The sequence below is a fragment of the Diachasmimorpha longicaudata genome, chromosome 18 (genome assembly GCF_034640455.1).
Source record: "Diachasmimorpha longicaudata isolate KC_UGA_2023 chromosome 18, iyDiaLong2, whole genome shotgun sequence".
Lineage (NCBI taxonomy): Eukaryota > Metazoa > Arthropoda > Insecta > Hymenoptera > Braconidae > Diachasmimorpha > Diachasmimorpha longicaudata.
This window is the reverse complement of record NC_087242.1, coordinates 965,537-979,485: the sequence shown is the minus strand read 5'-3', so window position 1 is coordinate 979,485 and position 13,949 is coordinate 965,537.

Below are 13,949 nucleotides of genomic sequence, written 5' to 3'. Positions count from 1 at the left end.
TCACAGCTGTTTCAAAGTTTCTTACGAGGTGTATTCCGACGAGCTGAAGCCGATGGCACCGGAATTTTCCAGGTGCGATCAACGGTTCTCGAGATAACTTCATTCATATCAGAAGATTTTTCATAGTAAAAGATAAAGTTGGCTGTAACTCACCCGCCAGAGTTGACAGCCGTTGCTAAACATCTTACTAGGTGTATTTCGTCCTACTGAAGCCGATGAAACAGGAATTTTTCAGGTGCGATCACCGGTTCTTCAGAGAACTTCGACCATAGGGCGAAAGATGTGGATCAAAAAACAGCGTCAGATCGGTATAAAAAATGCGTGCGGTACTACAAAATGATGCCATGCAGCCATCGACGGTGTCGTACAGCGTCAAAATGGAAGATTTCAAAAAATTTTTTCTCAAAAAAGTGTTTTTCAGCTCCTGAAACGCACGATTTTCACTAAAACGGATAACACTGCAGTTATTTCCCGGACAACTCAATGCAGCCGTTTGAAAATTTTCTTTCGGGGGTATTTCGACGAGATGAAGCCGAGGGAACAACAATTTTAGATGTGCGATCAACGGTTCTCGAGATAACTTCATTCATATCAGAAAATTTTTCATTGTAATGGCTAAACTTGGATCTAACTCACCCGCAACAGTTCACAGCTGTTTCAAAGTTTCTTACGAGGTGTATTCCGACGAGCTGAAGCCGATGGCACCGGAATTTTCCAGGTGCGATCAACGGTTCTCGAGATAACTTCATTCATATCAGAAAATTTTTCATTGTAATCGCTAAACTTGGATCTAACTCACCCACAACAGTTCACAGCTGCTTCAAACTTCCTTACTAGATGTATTTCGACGAGCTGAAGCGAGCTTAAATAATTTAGGGCGCCAGCCGATTTTTGACGACGCGGAACGACGAGCCGCAGATAAACCAGACTTTATTCAAGAAAATGATTACTAATTAACCCCCAAGATCCACTAACGACATAACGGAATTCGAAAACCATACTCGGAAATGTGGATTACGAGGGTACGGGACTGCGCGGTTGCTCAGTGGACGAGAAAAACAAGAACAATGAAAACCCATGATCGGAATCGAAATCGAGAGTCTCATCCTTAATTCTAGATGAAGAACAGGCGTAGCCTAATAATGGACAATAAATGGTTTATTCGAATTTGATTAATCATCAGTAATTTATTTTTAATCCTCATAATCTAAAATATGAAATGACAACAATTCAGTCTAGGAGATCCGGACGTTTTAGAATTAAATAATTGAAGGGATCCCTTGCGAATTTATTTAACTATGGAATTTACTCGAAATATTCCTCTCTAGCCAGGTCAAGTGGGTGACGAGTCAGGAATTAGACACGAATCTGAGCGAGGGAGAAGCGGTATAGGTAGCGTTAAACCGAGAGAGAGCGAGATAGGTAGCTTACCGGATTTTTCAGTGCGAGTGCGGTTATGAAAGCATTTCAACAATAGGTAGCTCGCGATATTAATAATTAATTCCCTCGCAACGGAACTGATCCGTAACAGGAACTATTAACGAATTAAGATAGCTGTCGATTAATTTGATGAATTATAATGAACTATGTGAATGAACGCATAACGATACCACTTCGTGGGTTCAAGACTCATTTTTAGTACTTCAAATAACGAGTTTGTCACGTTCAACGTGCGCAATTAATTCGAGTCGCCGATAATTCGTCAAATACACCGTTTGTACCGCCATTTGTGTCATTCACCGATATCGCCCGCTTTCCTGCCCAAATTCGATAGCTACGATTTCTGATTCTAGATAGCGTACTTTTTAGTTAGCGAAGATATTCGAATCCGTCAATTTCTTCTTTTCCGATTTTAAATCTTTATTTGATTTCCTTGTGGGAATTCCAACCATAAATTTTTTTTTTAATCAACGTAGCATGTAAGGAATTTTCAAGAATTCCTTAAAACATCCCGGGATCCAAGGAAAATATCCAGAAGGGGGTGAGTACGTCGAGAGAGAGAGAGAGCAAGAGAGGCTCAGATATAAGTTAGGATAAAGAAAATAGGGAAATTAGAGTAATCGGGAGAATAACTCCCCAGATCATGCGGGTAAAAACCCGAGAATTATAGAGAAAGGGGTAGTAGGAGTTAGGAGGATCGGAAACATTAGGGATGCGGGGACCGAAGGGAATTCCCGGTTATGAGCCAAATTTACCGAGCTACGTGGAATTCCCTGAGGATCACTCCCCCCGTTTAGATTTTTTTGGATCTGTATAGGAGTACGTGAAACTACCGCTCGATTTAGCGATCAAGAGGGAGGGGGGAGATACGTTTTGGGTTTAGGGTGGCAGACCTAGGGGCCTAGAGCAGCCCTAGTAACCCCTAGGATAGCCAAAAGGCTGAATATTAGATAAATAATAAAAAGTTAGATTTTAGGGTAAAATTTAGGGTTCCCACTTTCCTCTGATCCTCGAGAAAACAACCAGAAGGATCTAATCGCGTTCCGCGGACAGAATGTTTAAGGATAAAGAGAAAACTAATAATAAAGAATCATCTCCCGATCCAGAGATGCTAGGAGGGTAGAGTAACCCCATTTGAATTTCGAATGCGGTTGGCGCGCGTGCCTCCGGTTGACACGGAGACGCCAGCGCCATTAGTGCCGAGTGCGACCGCAGCTCGCCCATTGCGATTATTCCATTGTCGGAAAACACGTGTGACGGACGCTAAATATAGAAGTGCAAAACTAAATAACATCTGAGTACATTTGAATAGTGCAAACTCCTCGTAGACGCCACCTCAATTTAAGGAGACACCCTGGAGACCAAAAGCAACAAGTTTGGGTCGAGAAATAAGGTCAGGGAGGTTATCCGTTGGATTTTTGCCGGTCGTCGCCGGTCGACAATAGAACACGTGGGTAACGAGCCACAGGTGAGATTACATCATTCAATAGTTAGGGTACAAGTAAGGGGAATACTGTGATTTTATTTTTGTTAATTCCTCATCTCGGTGCCGTTAAAATTAATTCATATTATTTTTAGAGAATAAGATCTGTGTTTATAGAGATATGCCACTTCCCTGGGCGAGGGGGAAGTGGAGAGAGTTCTTGCCGTCTCCCTAGGGCGAGGGGAGGCGGAGAGGGAATCGCCCAAGACAATGGTGCCAGACGGCACAGATTTTGAGAATAAGTTTCCGTTTTTGATTTTGGACTGGGAAAATAGTAGTAGAGTTTTCGACAGAGAGGAAGAAAGAGTTCGGTTTTGGACTCTGAAGCGTACGGTAGGGATTTTGATAGAAGAAGTGTCGGTTAGGCCACCGAAGGGTACGTATCGTGGTGCGAGTGATCAGTGTTGATCGAGTGCGGGGCGGTTAGCCAGGAAGGGCGATCGCGATGCGTGAGTGATACCCATAAGGAATCATCACGAGAATTTTAATCCTCTGAGATAATTTAGAGGAATTTTGAGAATTATGTTACCTCCCGATGGGTGGAGGAGATTTCCGCGATATCCGTTTCGTTTATAGGGATTTGATAATTATTTAATTGGAAGTAGGGACTTGCTCTGAGCGATTCAGAGAGTAAAACAATTCAAAGGGTTAATTACGCTAAAATTTAGAAATTTCGAGCCTCGTCTTTTGCGTTATCTCTCTCGGCGGACTCATATGTATTTAAAAGAGATTATGAGGTATCACTTATGGTTATTTAAGATTCTTTAAAGATAATAGTTTCTTTCGTTTCTGGTTATGGTTAATTATTAAAATAATGTATTAGATCTAATTGGAATACTACCAAAGGTAATAATTAAATTTATTTGTTCAAAGTTTTAGGGGTTTTGTTATTTTCTTTTGCGGATGAAAGTCCGACGAACCACCTCCATCCGGACTACGCCCTCTCTCCACAACCGACCCCCTGAGCAGCGCGGGTATTCAAGGTCTTCCCATGGATTCGTAAGCAAAGCTATGTGTTTTTAGTTTTGTGAATTTTGGTTTACGTTAAGAGTTAGTTTATTGAGACTCCGGTTTGTCGTCCCCCGGTAAAAGGGACGGCTGGCGCCCAACAAATGTTGCTTGCGAATCCAGGGCAAAGGGCAGTTAACGGGTTTTTCTCAACCCCGAGGAAAAATCTCGTTACAAGCAAAAAGATAGCGTCCCCATGCCCAACCGGAATTCCACACTTTTAACAATTATCAGGTAGCATAGGTAGCGTAGATAACACGAAAAGGTAGCAGAAGAAAGGTAACTGCGTCAATCGCCTTGGCGAGACGCCTCACTCGTCCTCCTTGAACCAAATCTTTTGATTTTTTTAAAACTTAAGGTAACATTTTGGTTCTTAGTAAATAAGGTAGCGTTTCCAGGCGTTTGGAAGGTTCTCGATCCTCCAAATCGCAGGTCCTGTCGTTGGCGTCCTTGATGTGAGGTAGCGACGCAATTTCGAGCCACGCCGGTTAACTCGAGGATTCAGCACTCATTTCCCGCGGTAACACCACTGTCATATATACACTGGTACTTACCCCCTCTGGAGAGTCGCGTTGAGCCGATTTCTCCACTGATTGGGGTGATGCTGGATTCTTCCGGACGATTCTCACCGGGAGTTTCTCCGGAGACGATGTTGAACGTGTCACGGTGTAACAAGGACTCTAATGGCGGAATCTCGTGTCCCCGCTCATACCTGTTGCGTCGCGGTGGGGAATTTTGCGGAATCGCCCATGCGGCGCTGGCGCGGTGGTGGCAACCCGTACTATCCTTCGCGGGACAAGGGCGCGACATATTCCAAACTCTGAAATACTACAGGTTTGTTTCTTTATTATTTTTCTTAGCTTATTATCACTAATCCATATTTTATAATAATTAGCTGATTACCTGGAGTTTTCGAGTAGTTTTTGACTCTGTTCGCAACTCGAATCAGGGAGTTTTCTGTCAAAGGTACTCTCCGGATAGGAGTTAGGACTTTCGCAACGCAAACCGTAACTAAACCGTAAAATTGTAAGTAGTAAGTCGGCACGATTGGCGAATTTATTCCAGGAATCGTCTCCCCTTCACCCCTTTTTCCAGACGTGTTCGAACACGTTTTCCCCATTGTCCTTTGAGGAGGACGTCGCCGCTCTGGGGCCCCCTGGGGTGAGGGTCCCCAAAAAATGTCATTGTTTGACAGGAAGTGGGTGGTGGGTAGGTGGTGAAGGAATGCGAGCAGGTCCCAAAACACTTAAAACCATCCCATTGTTATGCAATGGAATGTCGTTCACGTGTTAAGGGAAACTGGCCCATTATTTTTTTCAGATGGAGAATTGCGCAATGCCCTGGCATGGATGGCGCACTAGATGGATGCTTTTTTTTTTTTACAGGTTTTTAGGGTAATAAATTTTCCCTTCCTATGGAAGACCGTTGGAAAAATTCTCAACGATGTCTCCTTTTTTTTTTTGACTAAGTTTTTCTCTCTTTCCTTTATTGCATGCTTTTTCCTTTCAAAAGTTTTTTTTTATTTAAAGATCAAAAATGTTTTTTGCCTTCCGTCTTTTTTTATACCTGAAAAGATGTTGAGGGTTTTTTTCATAAATAATTAAACACAGGGCCTACATTTAATCTTTTTTTTTATATTTCATAAAAAATCGTAGGATACATTTTACAAATCATTTATATAAAATCATATGTGTATGGTTTTTTTCAATATAAGGGCATTCTGTAAGCCCCTCCCGCGAATTTGTCTAAATAATTAAAACAATTATGGAATAATTCTCCAAATAATTGGTACAAACATGCGAGATTGTCGTGGGGTATTGTACGTCGGAGATCATCGCGAGCCATGAGATACATATCCTCGAAATTTTTGCGTATGCGATGATAAAGATCTTCCGTGGCAGGCATCCTATTATATTCCATATAATTCATAGCAATGCCTATAATTGATCCTACAAGCGATTCCTTATATTCCTTGAGAGGCAATGTCTCCAAGAAATCCAGCCACTGATTAATCCATGCAGCTTTGTTTTTCAATGTAATGATGCTCTGCCCCATCATCATTATGGGAGTTTGATTTGCATCATCATTGCGAACAAAGGTCACGCAGGGATTTTCAAAACTACGGTGGAATTTCACGTTTATGGCCCCAAATTCCTTTGCAGGTACATTGTGGTTGATCTTTGGGTGAAACTTCTCAGGGTCAAAGTAGTCGGTTACGGCATCCAAATCGTTGAAAAAAAGGGTCCATTCTTCTCGTGTCATTGACAATATGGCGCGTTTCGGGCATACGCCCATAAATTGCACAACCGGGACGAATTGACCGAAACACGCAACTTTTAAGCCGACACGAATTTGTTTTGTCTCTGATCTATTCAAAGATATAACTTGAGACAATACCACAATGCTGTTCAGCATCACTGAATCCCTTTTGTTTGGTACTTTCCATGTTGAAAAAATGAATGGATGAAATCGGGACGACTGAATAAAATCCACCGCGAGCACCCGCGTTTTATAGCGCTACGTATGAGAGTGGAGGGGACAGAATCCCCACTAAGCATATGACAGACCTATAACCGTCAAACATTATCCCCCACCGCAGGGAGTTCTGCGGCGGCGGCGTCACACATGCGCCCCACTTTCGCGGTTTTTGTATGTTGCGCGGTACCCCCACTCTTACCATGCAGCCTTCCTATACCGATTTTTTTTGTTAAATCGAGTGACGCGTTTGTTGTCACTCGTTAAAAGGCATTGCAATAGTAAAAATGTCTGAAAACTTTGAAACTTACGCTTTAGAGTCCCTTAAAAAATATCTCGCGGATCGCAAATCGTATGAGGGACGACAAGAGCGTCAATTTCGCCAGAAAAGAGTACGTGTATGTGTTGATAAATATACAGATGATGTTTACCTAGACAGTGAAGATAGTGATGACATGTGTATTCCAGGAAAAGAGCGGGAAATCACGATAGGGTCAGGATTGGAATGCGAAGTGGAAGATTTCCTTGTTGATCCTTCTTGCGTATGTAAATATAAATTCCTTGGTGAGACATGGAATAAAATCCATATCAGATATCGCAGGGATAAATTAACTCTCAAGATGAGAGCATAGACATGTGTACGACATTTAAAGTATGTTACAATGAAGAACCTGCTGAATCTAATAGAGAAATCGAAGCAAATTTTCAAATGAGATATAATCCTCCATCACTGAGAAGCATTGCCATCGCGAATTTATTAAATGAAAGGAAATATGCGAAAAATGCAAATACTTTGGTTGTGGTTACTAAAGCAATTGTGCATAATAGTGATGTTTTATTACATAAAATGTCGAAGTCAAATGGTTTTTTCGACTGCATATAACACACAAGATTATGCAAAGTAGACGTGGGGGAAAAACTCTATTGGTACCACTTTTTTAGGGTGTGTGAGGAAGAATATTATCTCCCTGCGGGGGAGGACACATTGGTCTTCAAGAAGGGAAATGGACCAATCATTGACTTTTCCTTTCAATAGCCAACAAATGCAAAACAAGTGGGGGGGGGCGAAAAAAGGAAAACTCGAGCATCCTTCCTCATCAGGTATTCAAAGCACCCCCCACCAAGGTCAAATTTTCAAAAAAGTGTGGACAACGTAGCCCCTCCTCTAAACTAGGGATGCATCAAGGAACCCAGTGAGATCATTTTACTGCATTTGCGTTTTTTACGTCAAAATGGCATTAAGTCAAGTGGACTCATCTCCAAAATCCAGTTATCAATCAGGTTATCAGCCTGGAACTTTTAAACCTAAAAAATCTAAATGTTGTCCAAACAGCGCGAGTAAAAATGGAATTAAGATCATTAGTGATCGTGTAGGGAAATATAACAGTGATGAGAAAAAATCAATTGAAAAAATAGTGAAAAAAGTGAAACTCCAACAACATGAGATTTCCAAGACAAGTCCTGTCATAGATATTGACTCTGACCTCCAAACGGTTGAAAAGAAGATGAAAAACTCAACCAGACGATTGGGCCATAAATCACCCGGTAGCACTCAAAGTGACTCTAAAATCCTGAAAGCCAATAATAAAAAAACAGGTGAAATCCTGCAAGTGAGTACAGAGGAAAAAAAGTTGTGGATTAATATGTTAGAACAAGATCTTGATGTATTCAATCAAGTGAACTATATTGATAAGAAAAAGGATCTGAAAAAATACAGGCGAAAAACCTTTAAAACTCGCGGAAAAAAAGAAGGCCGACTTTATCGCACGCGAACTAGCTAAGGAAAAACAAAGACAATTTAGAGCTCGCGAATCCGAAAAAACTCGATCCAAGGAGCACACATCGAAGGATATCATTCCTGAGACGATGATGGAATTGGATTCATCGATCGAGATCATTCCCAGCACTCCATCAGTTATCAATTTAATCCTGGAACGCGAGGGTGAAGATGCTCAGCATGGACCATTGAATTTCGCGGCCTCAACCCCTACAAGTAAATATTTAATCAACCAATCATACGAATTTTTAGATTAGATTGACTGAAGCTAATCTTGTATTATTTTTTTTGTTTCAGAACCGCGAAAAACTATCGAGGAAATCGAGGCCGTTCTAGTCGTGTTGGGCGCGAATCTAGAACAAAGGAATCGCGAGGGCGATTATGACGCGCGATGCACTCCAACGCAGCGTCAAAAAGAGCTTGATCAAATTGCGATGCAATTGGATCAAAGCGCTAATGATGATGATGAAGGATTAGCCCTCCGGAGTCTTGATTTTACCCCGTTATCACCCAGTAACCGTTCGGGTTAAAAATTCATTAAACATTTTTGTATTTTTTTTAATAGCTGAAATAAAAGTCATAAATTTTATTGCAAGAGCGATGTCTTGACTTTTTTTATTGCTAGGCAAAACCCAATATTCCCTCTCCTGTCCCCAGCCCTTTTTTTTTGCTCGTAGAAGCTAGGGGAAATTTCTCTCGCTTCTTCTTCCTCGTCGGTCCCCTGAATCCTGTCGTTTATTGTCTCTTTCCTTCTAGTTGTTTAGAGGGTTTGGCGAACAATTTTGACTTTTTCCTCGTCTTTCCTACATATATCCTTACCCTCATCTCCCTCTAACTTACGGGTTAGAGGGTTGAGGGCGAATAGTGGGGCAAAAGTTATATAAACCGTGAGGTTCCACTACTCGCCCTCTTTCACCATTGACATCCTGAGGACAACAGTGTCTTTCTGTTTGTAGTGTTTTTGTGTTTTTTGTTTTTTATTAAAAAAAAAAATCAATATGGTGAAAGTGACATGTGCAGGAGCGTGTCAAGAGGAATACGCATTGAGGGTAAGTGTTTTTTATTTATTTATTTATTTATTTTTTGCATGTTTTCGCGGTTTTTAATTTTCAGTTTTTCGCGTCCGCGGGTTCTTTTTAAATGTTTTTTCACGCGTTTTCATATTGTTTTAATGTCTACCCGTCGCGGGGTATACGTTTCGCGGTTTTAAAATTTAAAATCCGCGTATTTTTTTCATTTTAATTTTTGTTGTTTTAGGTTTTTAATTTTTCGTTCGTTTTAGTTTTTTAATTTTTTAAAATTTGTTCAGATTTAAATCTGAAGACGGAGGGCAATCAGTCTCATCGGCAAAATTCGGTTGACCTCGGGTCACCGACGAGACTGGCTGACCCACTCGTCACATCAGTCTTCGTCTTTCCGTGGAACGATCCATACGTCCAAGTGTTCGGTGTACTTTTGTTCTTAACAATTCGCGGTTCTTTTCATCAGTTATTATATTCGTTAAATCATCGGGGAATTACACCAACGGTGTCTCGGTTATAATTCATTGATAATTGTCATTACCCATTCATATTTTATAATAAAAGCCAAAAAAATCCAATTACCCTTTTAATTATTCTCCCCATAAAAAAATCCCGCCCCCAACCACGTCCATCGGAAAAATCCCTAATTCCATACATTGGTCCTTCGAGCCGGATCGGGGGCCGGAACGGGAGTGTTTGTGAAAAAAACCGGTAAAAATCCATCGGAAAATTCGCCTCGTGCTAATTGAAACGTGCATTAGGGGTTCGCTTGACCATTCCCACGGACTCGGAACGTTCGGGGATTTTCTAAGTGTTGTGCGTGTTAATTGGTTTCGGACAGTTTTCGGACATTGCTCTATCCTGGGGTTTGTTTACGTCGGTAAACCAACACCTCATACAACCCAACCCAAAAACGTCGGTTGTATCGTAGTTCGAGTGCTATCGTGAAAACATTCGGCCCACGAGGTACCCACTACATCCATCCCCACTACGGACCCAACGGACAGCGGTGGCGCACAGTACTTCGACCCCAGCGCGCAGTCGGTAACCCATCGGCCAACCCAAGTTACCATGGAGGATAATCAAGTGGAAGATATTGATTTCTACACTCCGGAGGATAACCCAATTGCCGGAGGCTCCACTACGTCAACGGAAACGATAGTGGAGAAACCACGGGAATCGGATTTAGTCACGGTATTTACAAATCCACCCAAATGAGAGCCTCACGGAACGGCCCACCAACCATCATCAACAAAAAGTGTTGCCCTCATGAGGAGTGAGGCGCAAATCGGCCTGCAAATACGGAGGCAATTGATGCTAAATGGGATCTGCGAGAGATTAACCCAACTGTCGGAGGACGAAGCATCGGAGGCAGTCCTCGAAGCGTATCAATCGCAAGCCAACGCTTCATGGAAGGAGTTCTCAGATTACCACGAGCTCCTTCTCAGCGAAGCCCCACCGGAGATTTTTGATCACCAGTACCACACGGAGGACATTTACAGCCAGGTATCTTCTACCAATTTTAACATCGGCATTATTATCGGACAACTTCGGACCATTCTTGCCAGGCGGAGGCAAAGAACCCAATCCCAAGGTGCCACCGGATCCAGGGATTTTAATTCGCTCACCCGAATTACTATTCCCACATTTGACGGAAAATATCATGATTGGAGAGCATTTGATGACTTGTTCACCAATCTCGTCATCAATCCACCAAGCATCAGCAATGCGGAAAAACTCACTCGGCTGAAGGCAGCTCTTCGGGGTGAGTCAGCCAGCCTCATTTCCCATATTGCCATTTCGAATGACAATTTCGCAACGGCCTGGGAGGCCCTGAGGAATCGCTACGAGAACAAACGGGGTCGCGTAGCCTCCCACCTCAACAGGATCCTGGCCTTGACTCCAGTCAAGGTCAAGACTGCCAAGGCCATCCAAACAATCATTTATACTACCAAGGAAGCCATGCATGCTCTAAAAACCCTCGGAGCCGCAACGGAGCATTGGGACATGATCATCGGTCATTTGATCAGGAGGTTGCTAGATCCGGATACACGGGAGAAGTGGGAGCTTAAGCTCGGAGATTCCAGAGAAATCCCAACTCTGGAGGAATTTCTTAACTTCCTCGCTTCCATCGCTCGAGGGTTGGAAAACCTCGAGGGCGAAACAAGGACTCCATCCAACAAGTCATCGGTCACTTCCACCTCCACCACCACGGCTCGGGTTCATCAGGTGTCGGCGGACACTCCTCAAGCACCTAGCAGTCATCCATCCAGCGGATCATCGGCCAAGGCAAGTGCCACCAGCACCAGGGAAAGTCATTGTCCCTGCAGTCCATCAGTCGGCCATACACTCATCAAGTGTCCCACCTTCGTCCAAATGAAGCCATTGGACACGAGGTCGTACGTTATGAGCAGTCTACGGTGCTTCAACTGCTTTAGAAGCCACAGAGCGGAGAGTTGCCCAGAGATTCAACGGTGCAAGGTTTGTCAGTGCAAACACCACACAATGATCCATGAAGAATCACCCGGAGCTCCAAACGCAGCTCGTTCAGCCACCACCCAGTCAACGAGCTCAGTCCAACGTCGGCTGGAAAAAGCGGCCAGTCAACCACCAACGGCACCAAGGCCACCACCAGACACGGCTAGCACCAGCGGATCGGGTGAATAAAAATTTCATTGTTAATTTTTATATCCACCTTCTCACCTGGATCTTCCTGATAGACTCATCCAAACCACCACCAACGGCACGTAGTACCACGGCGGAATTGATTCGGTCGTCTATCGAGAACCCCTAACAGTTGTGAGACCATCAGCGGCGGGTCACCACTCATCCAAGACGGACAAAACAGCGCACTCAATCCAATCTCCATCGGACTCCAAACCACAGCTGGTGCTCTTGGCAACGGCACGGGCCAGAGCATCCACTCCAGGCGGTTTCTCACAACCAGCGAGAATCCTCATCGATCAGGGCTCAGAGTTGTCATTTATCTCTGAAAGCCTGGTCAAAATGCTCCAACTCCAACGGAAGGCGGCGGTTATCAATCTAATCGGCATCGGCTCCACGGACTCAGGTCGCACAAGAGGCTTAGTGTCTGTTACACTCCACTCCAAGTTTGACAGTCAGTCTGTCAAAATACGGGCCCACATCCTCGGCAAACTCACAGCGAAATTACCCTCTATTTCCTGTGAGTCACCATCCATCGGAGAACTCCAACACCTCCAACTGGCGGATCCAAGTTTTAGAAAATCTGGTCCCATAGACGTCATCATCGGTGCAAATTTCTACGGCCAAATCATCGGAGACCAAGTGATTAAATCCACGGATAATCAACTCGTCGGCCAGAACACCACCTTCGGCTGGATCATTTCGGGATCAGTTTGTTGCTCAGGCTGTTCGACCAAGGTCTCTCTAACTGCAGTACGAGAGACTCCGAACGAGCAACTGCTGGCACTTTTGAAGAAGTTCTGGACCGAGGAGGAATTGCCAGCTCAGAGCAATAACCCCCTCACCGATGAGGAGCTCGAATGCGAGCAACAGTTTCAATCCACCCACACTCGGGATCCAGCGGGAAGGTATGTCGTCAGACTACCCTTCAAATCATCGGCCAATTCCCTTGGGGTCTCAAAACCCAAGGCTTTGCGGCAACTTCACCAGCTCAGCGGCAAACTCCAAAGAGAATATGAAGCTCTTGTACACATGCAGCGAATAGTGGACACCACGGAACCATCTCCAGCATACTATCTGCCACATCACGGAGTGCTACGTCCAGATAGGACAACCACCAAGCTTCGGGTTGTATTCAACGGCTCCAGTCCCACCTCAACTGGTACGTCACTCAACGACATCCTCCATGCTGGCGGGAAACTCCAGGTAGACGCTCCAGACGTGCTTCTCTGGGTGAGAAGACACAGGTACGTCTTCGGCACGGACATTGTAAAAATGTTTCGGCAACTTCCAATTCAAACCACAGACCTTCTCCACCAAACCAGCAACCAAGCGGCTCATCTTATCAGAAATCGCCCATATTTTTGATCCATTGGGCTTCATCTCTCCAGTAACCATCAAAGCTAAAATTATTATGCAGGAATTGTGGCTCATCAAGGTCGGTTGGGATGATCCACTTCCCATGTCCACCATCAGACGCTGGAATCAGTTCAGGGAAGAACTACGCCACGTCAACCTCATCGCAGTTCCTCGGTGGCTTCAACTTGACTCCACGGTCTCCAACCTCCAAGTCCACGGCTTTGCGGATGCCGCCAACCTCGCCATCGGAGCGGTAGTCTATCTTCGGACGGAAAAACCAAGTACGGCTCCAGTCATCTCTCTGGTATGCGCCAAGACACGTGTTGCCCCACTTAAGAGAGTGACTATCCCCAGACTTGAACTAACAGCAGCAGGGCTGTCGACGGAGCTCACCTCCTACGCCATCAAACAGCTGGAGCTAACCCAACCAAGCATCTTCCTCTGGACGGACTCCTCGGTGGGTCTAGCATGGATTAAGTATCATCCATCCCGCTGGAAAGAATACGTTTAAAACCGTCTTCTAAAAATCCAAGAGGCCATACCTAACGGAGAATGAGGCCATAACAGAGGAGAATTGGGACCTGGAGCAGTGGGACTGAGGCCACTGCCCCCCCTTTCCCATTTAATTCTAAATAAAAAAAAATTTTTTAAAAATGTATTCTATTTTTAAGTTTTTTCAAAATAAAAAAAAAATTTTAAACAAAATATTTTCCTTTTTTAT